General features: G+C 43.3%; 1 long non-coding RNA gene across 1 annotated transcript in view; it reads right to left on the bottom strand.

The window, feature by feature from the left end:
• LOC128114609 (uncharacterized) overlaps nt 1-14,833 on the bottom strand; it is a 43,889-nt gene that overhangs the window by 14,444 nt on the left and 14,612 nt on the right. The gene's annotated exons all lie outside the window — the stretch shown is intronic.

The following is a 14,833-nucleotide window of genomic DNA, read 5'->3' as shown; positions in this document are numbered from 1 at the left end:
GAATATGAGTACAGATTGTCCTAGGAGTGAAGCTACTCCAGGGCACAGTATGGAAAGGGGGCTCTGTGTGTGTGTGTGTATGTGTGTGTGTGTGTGTGTGTGTGTGTGTGTGTGTGTGTGTGTGTGTGTGTGTGTGTCTGTGTGTCTGTGTCTGAGGTAGAAGGACAACTGAAGAATTCACTAACCCTCTAAGAGACCACTTATGCTGTGTAAGCTCAGACTCTTAATTAGGAGTGCATTCTACACCTCTCCCGTGTAAGGTCTAGAAGTTATACCTTCCCAGAGCAGAGGCTGTGTTTTCTGTAACTAATTACCTTTCCGGACACCTTGTGCAAATAGGTAATCATCTCTTAGTGGTGGAGACCACGGGATGTGTCAGTCCTGTTTACCAAGCAGGAGTATCTATTCCCCCTCTTCCTCTGTGAGTCTAAGTAAGTGTCATGCCCCAACATGACAATTCCTCGTCCTTTATTTCAGGTTTCAGAGACGGTCAAGGTCACTAGGTGAGAGCTTGAATATTCAAACTGCAACATATCAAGACAGATGCAAGGAAACACACTAAAATGAAACAAGTTGACTTTTAAAACACAGCAAAAAACAAAAGCAGAAACCCTAGGCAATGAGTTTTCACAAATCAGATTTTTTTTTTTTGCCAGATAATGAAAAACTTTATTACTTTCCATTCTGACTATGGGAAGAACACATTCATTGGAAAAAAAAATTTGACCCACAGAATGTTTTAAAGAAAACTATATCCTAGGGGGCTCAGCAGTTGAGCGTGTGTACTGCTCTCAAGGAAGATTGAAGTTTGGTTTCAGGCTTCCGGTCAGGTGCTCACAAAGCACCGGAAACTTCTGAAAATCTGATACCTCTGGGCTCTAAGGACACCTGCTGTGTGTGTGTGTGTGTGTGTGTGTGTGTGTGTGTGTGTGTGTGTGTCTGTGACTCTCTGTCTCTCACACACACATAATTAAAAATTAAAATAAATCTTTAAAACCTTACCACTGAGAAATAACCACCAATGACTTTTTGCTAAGCAGACTTTTTTTTTCTCCCCAAGGAATACTGACATATAACTTCTTTTTCCTACAATTATGGAGCCAGGCTAAAACATAGTTTTGAAACGGCCCTTTTTGTTCTCTGTGTCCCTGGCTTTCCATATTAATATTGATGATGTAAATATTCTTCTGAAAACTCCACACCGCAGACGTGCTGGGTCCGCTGTGTATTTGTGCTGTTTCTACACCTTTTCTGTTCCTAGTAGAACAATATTGAGGCCTCATGTGCGTGGTCAGCTTCCCAGAATCCGTTGTGAGTCTTTAGCATGAGGCTGTCCACTGAACTCCATCAGTCATAAGTTTCCACCACGGGGGCTCTGGTCCCTGACACCACCCCTTCCAGCTACGGGATTTCTGAAGTCCCTGGCTGTCCTTCTCCAAATAGCATGTGGCTGCATGCACAAGAAGCAGTTCTCTCCGAGAAACTGTAATTAGTTTTTCAGACAGTATGTGTCTTACTTCCCACCCATGTGCGTCATAGCTTGGGCCCCTGAAGGATTTGCAAACCCTATCAATCTTTTTCTTTTTTTAGTGTTCACTGGTGTTTTCCCAGCACATATGTCTGTAAGATGGTGTCAGGTACCCTGGAACTGAAGTTACAGACAGTCGTGAGCTCATGCTTAGAATTGAACCTGGATCCTCTGGAAGAACAACTAGTGTTCTTAACCGCTGAGCCATCTCTCTAGCCCTAACCCTATTAATCTTCATCTATGTAGCTCTTGTTTTTCCTATAGAAGCATATATATCCCATAAACCTCAAATCAATATTTGCTTAAAACCCAGGTCATGGTGCATTTTTTTGCCTGTTAATAATAACACTTTGCATGTGGTGTAGAAATGGGGTACTTCAAATTAAATAATGAAGATTTATTTCTGAGGGGACGTGTCGTGTGGGTTTGGCTGTGGGTTGCTCTTCAATGATCTTTTTTTAGAAGTAAATCCACGTGCTGGTTTTATTCTGAATTGCATTACTCTGGTTTTGCTGCTGAAGCAGGGGAAAAACGATTTCTCTAAATATCATTAAAAATACAGAATTGCATTTTGCATCGTAGGCATGTTAGAAATCTGGAGTTCAAGGAGCTGAGACTGTGGAGTTGTGGGTTCTTAACTTTGGATGTTTAAATGAGCTTAAGGAGTCCGCAAACCCTGTGCACTGTTTGTGTATGTGTGTGTGTCTATGTGTGTCCATGTATGTGTATATGTGTGTCTTTGTCTCCATATGCATGTATGTGGGTGTCTGTACGTGAGCGTGTGTGTATCTGTATGTGTGTGTGTCCATGTTTGTGTCCCTATTTTTCTTGAAGACCAAATGTGCAAACTTTCCATTGGATTTTCAAATGAATCTATGGTAGAAATAATGGTTCAAAATCATACAGTAATTATTGTGAAAGGAACAGGCTGGATCTAGAAACCTGGCCCAAGGTCAGTCTGTACCTACTTCAGTGACTTAGCAACCAAATTAAACATAAAATCTTGTTCCTAATTCGAGTCACCAGGATTTTATAACCGCTCTCCATGTTCCAGAAGGTCACCAAGGCTGGAATGAGCAAGTCTGCACCAGAAGCCCAGGTCTGCCATGAACTCAGTTACATCCTTGCATTTCTTGCTGCCTCTTTAGCTATAAAATGAAAATGAAAAATACTGTTTACAAGAGCAGTGGGTAAGGACATTTGCCACCGAGACTGACAACTTGTGTTTTATTCCCAGGAAACCACTCAGTATAGGGAAAGTTGAACTCATTTGCACCATGGTACTAGGTATGTGTGTACCAACACACACACACACACACACACACACACACACACACACACACACACAACATAAGTAAGTGTAAAATATTTTAAAATACCCTTTACTTGGGTTTTGAAGAACTGTGGAAAGATCATGCTAAACAGTGACAAGGTCACTCAATGCAGGAGCACTGTTTTCCATGATTATTCTCTGAGCCGAGCCATCACGGTCTTCAGGAGTTCAGCTGTGTCTACTTGTGAAAGGTCATTCCAGTTGGGCTTGGTGACTGTTTACATCCCTTATAGTGTGTGTGTCAGGGGGTTACAGGAACCCTTGTATGAGTTCTATCCATCCCTACCATGTACTGTATGCGACTCTGCCCTAATGGCCCTCAGCCTCATGGCCTGGAACAGAGACTGGCATATCAAGGCCAGGGAAGACTAGGGGACAGCAGATCCATCAATGGAGCTGTGGGGAAGCCACCATCCATGCTGAGTAAAGACTTGCCTATAAGGACTCTTGGAAAGGAGCACCCACATTCCAATAAGGAACCCCTCACCCATGAGCTATCAGGAAGTCCAGTGAACTCGTGGGTTCCCCCAGAATGAACATTTGTAGAATTGAGTCTTAGTTTATTGTTATGACCTTAGGAGGAAGGGGAGATTTGTCTTATGTCTGCCCCCACCCCTTCATGCCCCCCACCTCTTGAGAAGGAATTTTACCAATAGCCACATAATGTATCATTCCATTTGTCTGACACATCTGTAGGAACAAAGAGCAGAGTAGGGGATGCTCAGACAGTACTTGTCTTGTGCTTTGGGACTATTAATCAGTAAAATAAGGGACACTGTAATACTGCAATGGTTGACCAGATAACTGGGGCTGCTACTAAGTGAAGAGCAGGTGGGTGGTGTTTACAGTATGGATACTCAGGAAGGGGAATGATTCATGTCCCATAAAGAACACAGCAGGATGGCACAAGATTCCATTATGCTATCCAGATGGCATGCAATTTTAAACTTATGGTTTATTTCTAGGACTTTCTATTTAACGTTTGTGGACCATCATCAACTGCGTGACTAAAACAGGAAATCAAAACTGTTTTTCTCAGTTGTGCTCATCCTTGGAAAACCAGGGTGGGGAGGACTCTTGGTTTAACCCAAATGAAGTATGTTGTGTTCTTATGCTGGTGTGCAAGATGGATTGGAATGGCATGTCTCTGCTTGTTAGCACTGTGTTTAGAAGATGTATGTATAGAGTATCTGTGCCTGGCTGAAATTTTTCTTGATTTCTATCATGGGGTCTGGTCAATGGGCAGGTTTGGATGATGTGTATGGACAGACTTTTCTGTCCTGCCAGCCAATTCTCAAATAACCCCACAGGGACTTATTATTAATTATATATGACTGGCTGATAGCTTAGGCTTGTTACTAGCTAACTCTTACAACTTAAATTAACCCATATTTCTTATCTATGCTCTGCCACATTGCTTGATACCTTCTATCAGTACAGCAAGTTCATCTCCTGCTTCTTCTTCATCTCCTTGAAATTCCTGAGACAACTCCTCCTTCTTTTTCCCAGCATTCTCTCTGCCCTGAAAATCCTGACTAGCCATCACGCAATCAGCTTTTCATTAACAATGAGAGCAATACATCTTCACAGTGTACAAAAGGATTATTCCACAGCAGATGTGAACAAAAGGATAAAGAACACACATTTGAAGACGCGGTTCTGAATCCAAGTGGTCATGTCTCGCTTGGTGGTCAGGACCTGAGGAGTGAGTGCCTTCTGCGCAATTGAGAAAGGACACAGGGACATGATGCTAGAAGCCCTGTTCCTCTCTGGTGCTTTCCTAGGCTGTCTTTGCTGTTGCTATATGCTAACCTCATAGCTTCATCAAGTCTTTCATCAGTACTGCCTGGGGATCCATGAGTCCTTTCATCTGCCTGATCCTACTCAATGGGACTAGCAGCCATGTGACTCTTCTCATAAACAGAGCGACTCAGAAAGATTGAATAGGCAAAGATACAGCTGGCAGCTGTAGAAACAAAGGCAGGCATCACATGATGGACAGGAGGCAGGCCCTGACTCAGGACTAGAAGCAACCAGTGGGAGAGAGAGGATGAGCCCCTAGTGAATGGCACAGCTCACAATGACAAACAGCAGTGTGACTCTTCTGGAACAAATAACATCTTTATGTGAGCATCCTTTAACTCTGAAGGATGGCAGATGCACCATGGACGTGCAGTTTTGTCTGTCTCCTCTTGGTCCTCATGTGATCGCACAGTGATTACATTGCCCAGATGCTGGGGCAGAGAGACAGGGGCATACCCTAGTTCTTGCAAATGTGCTCAACTTAAGTAAGCTTTCTGGTTTTGTTATCATAAGGTCAAAATTGAGATGATAACATTTTGTTTTACTAGTTCTTGTGTTTCATGAGCTCATCTATACAAAGATTCCTTACATGTTATAAAAGACAAGTAATGTAAATATTATAAAATCCAAATAAAAGTTAGATATTGTTTAAAAATTACTACAGTAATATTGTTATATTTTCTTCCATAATCTACTCTTGGGCTACAGTGGCAACTGGGTTGAAGAAATGAATGTTCATTTTTTAACACTTCATCAATCTATGTTAATTAATCTTCATCACTATATCAAAATAACCGAGAAAAACAACTTAAGAGGAAATATTTGATTAATTCACAGCTTCAGCCCATGGACAACTGACTCCATTACATTTGGGCTCAAGGCAAGGTTGAAACATCCTTCTGGGAGAGAAGACTGTCAGAGAAAATGAGAGTGTGATGGAGAAAAGAGAGAAGGCATCACTTCACGGCAGTCTAGATGTGGAAAGGTGAGGGAGGGAGGTGGAAGAGGAGGAAGGAGAAGAAGAGGAGAGATGAGATGTCTGGGACAGGACCCACACTTCAAAGGCACATCCCCAGTGACTTCCCTCCTCCAGACAGGGGCCACCTCTTAATAAAACTCATCAGTAGGGGAACCCACTGATGACCCAAATGCCATCATGATCCTGTTACTTCTCAGCAGCACCACAGTTAGGTAGTCCAGGCTATAGCCTTTGGGGGGAACACTTCCTATTCAAACCATTACACCATTGATAAAAGGAAATCTCCAGAAGAGAAACTTATACTTCCTTCCTTACACAAAACAGAGCAAAACCATAAAAAAAAAAAAACCTTGTCCCTAAAACTGTGGTGCCCAAAGATAGTCCCTTGCACTCTATCGCCATCCTTCTATTCAGATGGTCCAGCAGTATGGCTTTAGATGAAGGTATTCAGGGAGCAGAGTGATCGATCGGAGTCCTTCCCGGGTTTCTGTCTCAGGCCAGGTGGTTCACGGAAATGAGCAAAATCAATTAACATATTTAACAATTTGACCTTTAGAGTCAGAGTCTAGGCAGAACAAGAACACCAAAGGCCATGATTTAATACCTAGATATTTTTTATAACCTGTTTGTGACTATTGTATTGAACAAAACCCTTAAGCCATGAAAATGAAACACTACATTGAAATTGACCAGTAGCCAATTTCTGTAGGCAGGTCATAGTTGGTGCTATGAGAATGTCTCACAGTTGCGGCAGAATGCAAAAGATACAACTCTCCACTTTCTCTCTGCACTGAAAATTTGAAGTTCCACCGATAAGTCATTAGAAAACCTAATGCCCACGTAGGTCCATCCAAACCCTGCTATGTCACTTTGCTACAGTGTATAACACTGCTATGTCACTTTCACTGTTTTTCTTTAGCAACTTATTAAGCAAATCCTTTGGAGGAAATTTTTAATTTAAGATAAAGCTTGAATTTCTATTCACAAAAAAAAAAATTAATTCTGTGCTAGTTATGTCCCAGAGGAATTCAAATCGGCTTAATGATGATTCAGGAAATGGTGTCTTTGATTTTCATGAACTTGCTTTTCCTGCCCCCCCCTCCACCCTGCCCCGCAAGAGAGCTCTGGGGAGCACAGACTGCATAATATTGATCAATCTTCCACACTAGGGTGTGAGATCTGTACAAGTGATACATCTGTGAGTGACATTGATCTGTTCTCTCCTCTTCGTGAGTGAAACAGGGAACTATTTTAAAATAACATAACTCACCATTTTCTCAGACTTAGTAGTTATTGCCAGAGCTCCAGAGAGGCAATTATCTTCAGTAGCTTGAGATGTTTTAGAGGGAAATACTCTTTGGTTGCTTAGACAGAGATGATGGACATGGGTGGAATGAGTGGGTGTGGGAACAGTGTCCTAGTCGGTGTTCCTATTGCTGTGATAAAACACCATGACCAAAAGCAACTTGGGGAAGAAAGGGTTGATTTTGTCCACAGTTCCATATCAAAGGAACTCAGGACAGGAACTCAAGCAGGCTAGGCACTTGGAGGCAGGAGCTGACGCAGAGGCGATATGGGGGTGCTGCTTACTGGCTTGCTTGCCATGGCTCTCTCAGCCTGCTTTCTTATAGAACCCAGGACCACCATCCCAGGGATGGCCCCACCCACAATGGGCTGGGCCCTCCCCCATGAATCACTAATTAAGAAAATGCCCTACAGGCTTGCCTATACTCCAATCTTATGAAGTCCAATCTTTTCTCAATTGAGGTTCCCTCTTCTCAGATGACTCTAGCTTGCATCAAGCTTGACACAGAAGTATCCAGCACAACCAGGAAAGGCACAAGAGGTAAGGAAGCATCTAGAAGAGCTAAAAACAATTAGGTAACTTGAATAAATAGGAATTCATACTATAAAAGTCAAACAAATGTCAGAGTATGAATCAGCTCACACTTTATATATTTAAAACCGGACACTTCAAAATTATTTCTTATGTTTTGCCCTCTTCATGAAAATAAAGTCTGTCCAAGTTTCACAACTGGCCATCTGGGTGAACTGTAAACTGTGTTCAACCATGGGAAAATGGGGATCTCAGTGTAGCCGGAAAATAGGAACATCAGGGCTCCTATCAGAGTGGCTGGCTGTTGTTTACATCCATGTGACTTCAATGACTGTTGGGCTATTATTTTAACACTCTGAACTGTTAGATTTAATGTGTTTTCAGTCACAAGGTCGTGGTCATCTAAGTGTTGGTCATGTGGTAGTGCTAGGGAGAAAGCGATGGGACTGTTTCAGTCAATGTCTAGAAACGAAGAATTTGGGGACAGAGAAGAAAGATGCTCAGTAAAAACTTGAAAGTGAAGACAGGGCCATCACTAATCCTCAAGAACCCCAGAATATCTGCTGAAGTTGGAAAATAACACTAAAAAAGCTAAAACGTGTGATATTTTGATTATATTCTGACAATAAAGCTTGCTTGGAGTCAGAGGGTGGAGCTAGCTACTAGCTGACCAAAATTAACCATAGAGGTTTGGAGGACTGTGGACAGAAAGGAGACAAGAAGTAGTAAGGTGGGGCTGAGAGAGTATCTCAGCCCTTTTGGAGGAAGGAACTAAAGAGGTAGGAAGTCACTGGTGGCTGCTCCGCTGCTTCTCTGATCTTTCAGGTTCTTTCCCTAATATCTGACTCCCTATTTTTTTATTATTGATAAAGAATATTAGATAAACGCATCAAAACCAAGCCTACAGTGTTGTCATGGTGTAGATTTAGACAGCAGAGAGGGTGAACATCCTCTGAGGACACTCAGCTTTCAACTGTCCATGCCTGACAAACGTTCTCCCCACTAATGCTGAGATCATAGGAAGGCTGATGTACCTAAAGAAAGCAAATCAGTAGACAAGGAAAGTATGCATGAGCATGAGCATCCAGAGCATGGGTAGACAACAGGAATGAGCTGTCAGCAGGCACCAGGGATCACACTGGGATGGCCACAATAATGGGATCATAGCGATGGTTCTGCAAAGGGCTAATTCACTAAAAGATCCTCATAGCCATTTACAGAGTTGTTTCCATAGGGATTTTAAATCCCATCAACTTGGTACTGAAGATTAACCATCACAACATGACTGACAAATGTGTCACTAGGGTGGGCAGTTGTGCACCAAAGGATCATGGGAATGGCATGCAATGGAGGGAGAACCTCATCACTGAGGGCCTGAATATCTGCCAGGTTTTCAGACTGAAACTATCATGTAGCTACTTGAAATAATTGTTTTCTCTATTTTTATTAAAATTGTACTTATTTTATGTGTGTGTCTGTATGCATGTGCATGGGCACGCATAATATGACATGTATGCGGAAGTCAGAGGGCAATTTGAAGGAGTGAATTCTCTCCTTCCACCATATGGGTTCCAGAGATTGAACTCAGGACATCACACTTGGTGGCAAGTGCTCTTCTCAGTGGCTCCTACAGGGGAATTTTGATGAGAGATTAATCTTGAAAATGCCAATCAAATTAGGGGGCAGATGCTGGAGGCAGATGCAGTTCAACTCATCAAATGAATGGCCCAGTATTTTTTAAAAATGTGTGTGTGTGTGTGTGTGTGTATGTGTGTGTGTGTATCTATATGTCTGTGTGTCTGTGTGTGTGCATGTACATAAGCACAGGTGCCCAAGGAAACCAGAAGAGGACATTGGATCTCCTGGAGTTGGTTTTACAGGAGGTTGTGATTTGCCCAGTGTGAAATCGAAGTTGATGTGGCATAAATGAGAATGACCTACATAGGTTCATATGTTTGAATGCTTCATCCCAGTTAGTGGAACTGTTTGGGAAGGATCAGGAGGTGTGGTCTGCTGTGGAATAATCTTTCTGTACACTGTGAAGATGTGCTGCTCCCATTGTTAATAAAGAGCCGACTGACCAATAGCTAGGCAGATAGAGGGTAGGTGGGACTTGCAAGCAAAAAGACAGTACAGGGAAGGAGGAGAGCAGAGTGACAGGGGTCACTAGCCAGATGTAGAGGAAGCAGGAGATGGGCATGCCATGCTAAAAAAAAAAGGTACTGCCACATGGTAGAGTATGCTAAGAATTATGAGTTAATTTAAGTTGTAAGAGCTAGTTAGTAACAAGCCTAAGCTACTGGCCGGGCATTTATAATTAATAATAAGTCTCTGTGTGCTTGTTTGGGAGCCAGTGGTTCCAATGAAAAACTCTGCCCACAGTGGCTTTGTTGCAGGAAGTGTGTCCTTAGGGTGGGGCTTTGAGGTTTCAAAAGTCCCTGACAGGCCCAGCATCTTCTCTCTGTTTATTGGCTGTGGATCAGGATGTAAAGCTCTCAGCTACTGCTCCAGTGTCATGCCTGTCTGCCTCCTACCATGATGATCATAGACTAACCATCTAAAACTGTAAGCAAGCCCCCAGTTAAATGCCTTCTCTTCTAAGAGTTGTCCTGGTCATGCTGTCTCTTCACAGCAATAGAAAAGTAATTAAGACAGCTGGATCCTCTGCAAGAGCAGCAGAAGAACTTAAACATAGAACTGTCTTCCAGCCCATGCTTTACCTCTGATGACGATTTTTTTTTTTTAAATTTTATTGGCTTATTTTGTTGTTTTGGAGAGAGTGTCTCTGTATGTAGCCCTGGCTATCCTGGAACTTGCTACGTAGACCAGGCTGGCCTCTAATTCACAAAAATCTGCCTGCTTCTGTCTCCTCAGTGCTGGGATTAAAGGTGTATGCTACACCACTCCTGCCTTTTATTGCTTTTAAATTTTTTCCCATATAATATATTTTGATCATTGTCTTTTTCCTCTCTCAACTCCTCCCAGATCCTCCCCACTCCCCTACACAGCTCACTTTGTATCCTTTCTATATCTTTTAAACTCACACAAATACACACACACACACACACACACACACACACACACACACACACACACACACAATCCAAACAAACCAAAAGATAAAACAATATGACAAACCCAGTTCAGAAGCCTGAAACAGTAGCAAGAAATAATTGCTGACTCTTTAGCAGCTGAGAGGGGACACATGTAATATTGATTTTATTTGTGCTGCGGAGAATAGAAAGTCCAATATCGTTGAATAGAAGCGGCGGGATGGGGGGTTGGGGGGCTTGAATTCACACACAGCAATTCTTCCTGTGACCCTAAACCAAAACCCAGGTGGATGTGCCAGACTACTAGGAGTCCCGTCAATCATTCTGAAATAAAGGAGACAGAAGCCCCAAGTAAAGAAATAGCTTTTCCTTTCCAAAAGGAAATAGGCTGGTAGAAGGCTTTTCTTAGAAACTTTCCAGAGTTTCTCAGCATTAAATGAAGCTTCTCCAGGGCCTTCCATTCTGTGAGTGGCACCAACAGAGGTCAAAACGCATAGTCTGCTCCTGCAGGAAACTCTTGGCCTCAGACCACCCCAAGTCCTGCAGTTGGGGTGTGGAGGGGAGTGGCAGGAAATGGCTGCTGTAATGGCTGTTTAGTGCCTGTTAATGTCACATTCTTTGGCAATGGCCATTATCTGCTTTCTTGCTTCTATCTTAAGAGACAGTGAAGTCATCTTTGGTGGCCGCAAATGGGGCAGGAAGCCAAGGGAGAAAGCTCTTTTAAAAAGGTGCATCCTTTACGGTGGCCCAAAGCCAACTGAGGACCTTCAATGTCCTTAGTTCTTACTACAGCAGAAATGGTACTACAGACAGGATGGACAGACAGACAAGCTCACCAGAGAGATGCTTTTTTTTTTTTGGTTTTTCGAGACAGGGTTTATCTGTGTAGCTTTGCGCCTTTCCTGGAACTCACTTGGTAGCCCAGGCTGGCCTCGAACTCACAGAGATCCGCCTGGCTCTGCCTCCTGAGTGCTGGGATTAAAGGTGTGCACCACCACCGCCCAGCCAGAGAGATGCTTTTAATGTTGTCATCCAATCGTCCTAAACTGACTAAGCTGCTTACAAAATTTGTAAAATTAGATAAATGTACCTTCATGATATTCCAGGATTATCAGCACAATGAACACTAAATATCAATTCTACTTTTCATTATAACTTTCCAAAGAGCTTCCCGTTTGTATTATTTACTTTTTATTTGCTGTGATAAAGTACCATGGTGCTTACCTTTTCCCCCTTAAAAACAGTGGAAGGAATAAGGAATGTGTCTGACTCACAGATCCAGAGGGATAGGGTACATCCTGGTTGGGAAGGAATAGCATGGCAGCTGGGCAGGAGCTGGCTGATCGCATTTTCATCCACACACAGGAAGCAGAGAACACAAGCAAGGACGGGGGTTGGGGGGCATGGGCGTGCTCTAAGCCTTCAAAGCTCCACCCCCCATGATGTGCTTCCATCAGCAAGGTTCAGCCTCCACGAGGTTCCACAGCCTTCCCCAAAAGAGCCACCGGCTGAGGACCAAGTATTCAAGCACAGGAGCCTATGGAGGCCATTCTCATTCAAACCCACACAGCATTCTAGCTGCCTCTCTGCGTAGCTTTCACCCCTACTTGAGCTGACAGGCAGTCCCTTCCATCGTAGTAGCTTTTCTAATAGGAAGGTTTGGGCCTCTGCGGGATTCTAAAATGATGGCTACTGAACCATCAATGTGGTAGCAAAATGAAACACAGGCATGTCAGTGTTATGGCCCTACTTCCTCTAGTTTTTGAGGACTCTCCCTGGTTCCAATATGTGCTTTTTCCAGGGAGAAGCAGTTGCCTCTTTTCCATTTTTAAGACTTAACTTATTTCTAAAACCTAAAATTTTCTTAATTATTTTTCTGTAACTATTTTATGTGTATGGTTTTTTTTTTTTTTTTTGCCTGCATGTGTGACTGTCTACCACATACATACCTGGTACCTGTGGAGGTCAGAAGAAGCTATTGGACCCACTGTAACTGGAGTTACAGATTATTGTGAGCCACTGTGTGGGTGCTGGGAATTAAACCCTGGTCCTCTGCAAGGATGACTAGTACTCTTAACTACTGAGCCATCTCTCCAGGCCCAAAGACTTATTTTATATTTAAACATGTGTTGTCTAGGTGTCTGTGTGTGGATTTTTGCATATGAGTTCAGGTACTCACGTAGTCTAGAGGTATTGGATCTCTGGAGTTGGAGTTACAGGCAGTTGTGAGTGGCCTGATGTGGGTGCCGGGAATTGAACTTGGGTCCTCTGCAAGAGCAGTATGTACTCTTAACCACTGAGTTGCTTCCCCACAGCTGCCTTTTTTGATTACCAGGCTGACCACATTTCACAGAAGATGGTTTGATACCTTGCCTAATTAAAAAAAAAAAATTTGGGGGGGGGAGCAGAATCTCACAATGTAGTTCTGGTGTCACTACAAAGACAAGACTGGTCTTGAACTTGTAGAGATCCACCTGCCTCTGTTTCTCATGTGCTGGGCCTCAGTGTGACATGACAACCTTTTTACAGGCTACCTCTCACTCTTTCGGCTGCTCCTGGTGGCGGTGGCCTCTGTGAATTGAAGGGTTTTGCTCCCCACCCCTCCCACCTCTGTGTGGAGGCTTGGGCCACACTCAGTAAAAGGTCCGTGCATGTGTCTAAGAAAATTCTAGACGGAGGCTCTGGGGGCCAGAACTGACTCAGCTGTTTGTACCCTGTGCACTTGGGAAGCTGACTTCTGGGACACCTCGGTTCCACTGTGTCAATGGAGGTGAGCCCTTTGGAGAGCACTGGACAACATGGAACGTACAAGAAGTGGCTGGCAGTGATGTCCCCTTAAAGGGCTGGAGAAGCCTTTCCAAAGGTCTCAAGGAAAGTGTGCTACTGCTGCTTTGGAACAACAAAAGAACCCAAACAACCTAATGTCCTTTGTAGGATAATTGCTCAGTGTTAATAGGGCACCAGTGTGAGACAGCAGACCTTTACTTACGGCATGTTACATCCTTCCTGAGTGTGATGTGGTATTTCAACATGCACGCAGGAACTGAACAGAGTGAGAGCAGAGAATGCCAGCAAAGGAGAATGATCATCACTTGCAGTGAGACCAAGAATCAGAACATGGAGAAAAGCAGAAGATTCAGTTGTAGTATTTTTTTCCATTTTTAGATGACATCGTATGATATACACATCTTCTTTAAATTATTCTATTTATCTTTTCATATGTTTGAAATATTTTGTTTTTAAAAATCTTTTAGAAATAAAACAAGATGTTGGCCATCACATATTGGTCATTTATAAAAATGGAGATTTAAAAATCTTTTTAAAAACATTCACTTATTTATTTTGTGTTGGGTGCATGCCATGTAGTGGATATAAAGGTCACAGGACAGGGGAGGTGGCTCTCTCACGGAGCCATCTTGCCAGTCCTAAAAAACAGAGATATCTTTTAGAACTAGAAACAAGAAACCATATTTCTCTCAGAAACTCTTGTGTCCTCTACTCATTAAGGAGGCTGTTTCCTTTTCCCTCTGCTTGCCAGGAAGCTCAGAGGCAAATCTGAGGTATAGCTGTTAATCACTTTTTCAACTTCTGGTGCTTCGGAATCCACTAAGAGATAAGGCCCTGGGCAGGTCTGGAGGGCATTTCCAAGAAGGACCAGTTGAGGGGAGAAGATCCTGTCCCAGAGTGGGGACTGAGTTCCAACTGGTGGCTCAGAAGTGGAGTTCCAAAGAAAAGGCCATGTTGCCTACATGCCCTCGGCTTCTCGGGGAGCACAGCTCTGCCCTGCGGCTGCTGATGCCAGTCTTTGCTGATGTCACACTCCAGTTTCTTTGGTCTTCCAAGGTGGTCTGAAGACCATTGGCTCTGCAGGAGTCTTCCAAGACTTTAGCACCAGGTCTGTGGAGACATGCAGCCTGGGGGACTGAGCAGCTACCAGCTTCTCATCCTCTTCAGTGTGAGACACCATTGTTGGACTACCCAGTCCTTATCTTGTAAACCATTCTGGATCCACTGTCATGTCTCTCTCTCTCTCTCTCTCTCTCTCTCTCTCTCTCTCTCTCTCTCTCTCTCTCTCCCCTCTCTCTCTCTCTCTCTCTCTCTCTCTCTCTCTCTCTCTCTCTCTCTCACACACACACACACACACACACACACACACACACACACACACACACACACAGTTTCTCTAGAGAACCCTATCTAATACAAATAGGCTGCTGCTCTATCTGGCTTTCCTTGAACCGGACTTTCTGTCATGATGTGTCCATGTTTATTTGTTGTATTTTTTTTTGTGGTATGAGAA

The sequence above is a fragment of the Peromyscus californicus genome, unplaced genomic scaffold (genome assembly GCF_007827085.1).
Source record: "Peromyscus californicus insignis strain IS unplaced genomic scaffold, ASM782708v3 Scaffold_19__1_contigs__length_69161282, whole genome shotgun sequence".
NCBI classification, from domain to species: domain Eukaryota; kingdom Metazoa; phylum Chordata; class Mammalia; order Rodentia; family Cricetidae; genus Peromyscus; species Peromyscus californicus.
Note: the sequence above shows the minus strand (reverse complement) of the source record. Positions and strands in the feature narration are given on the sequence as shown.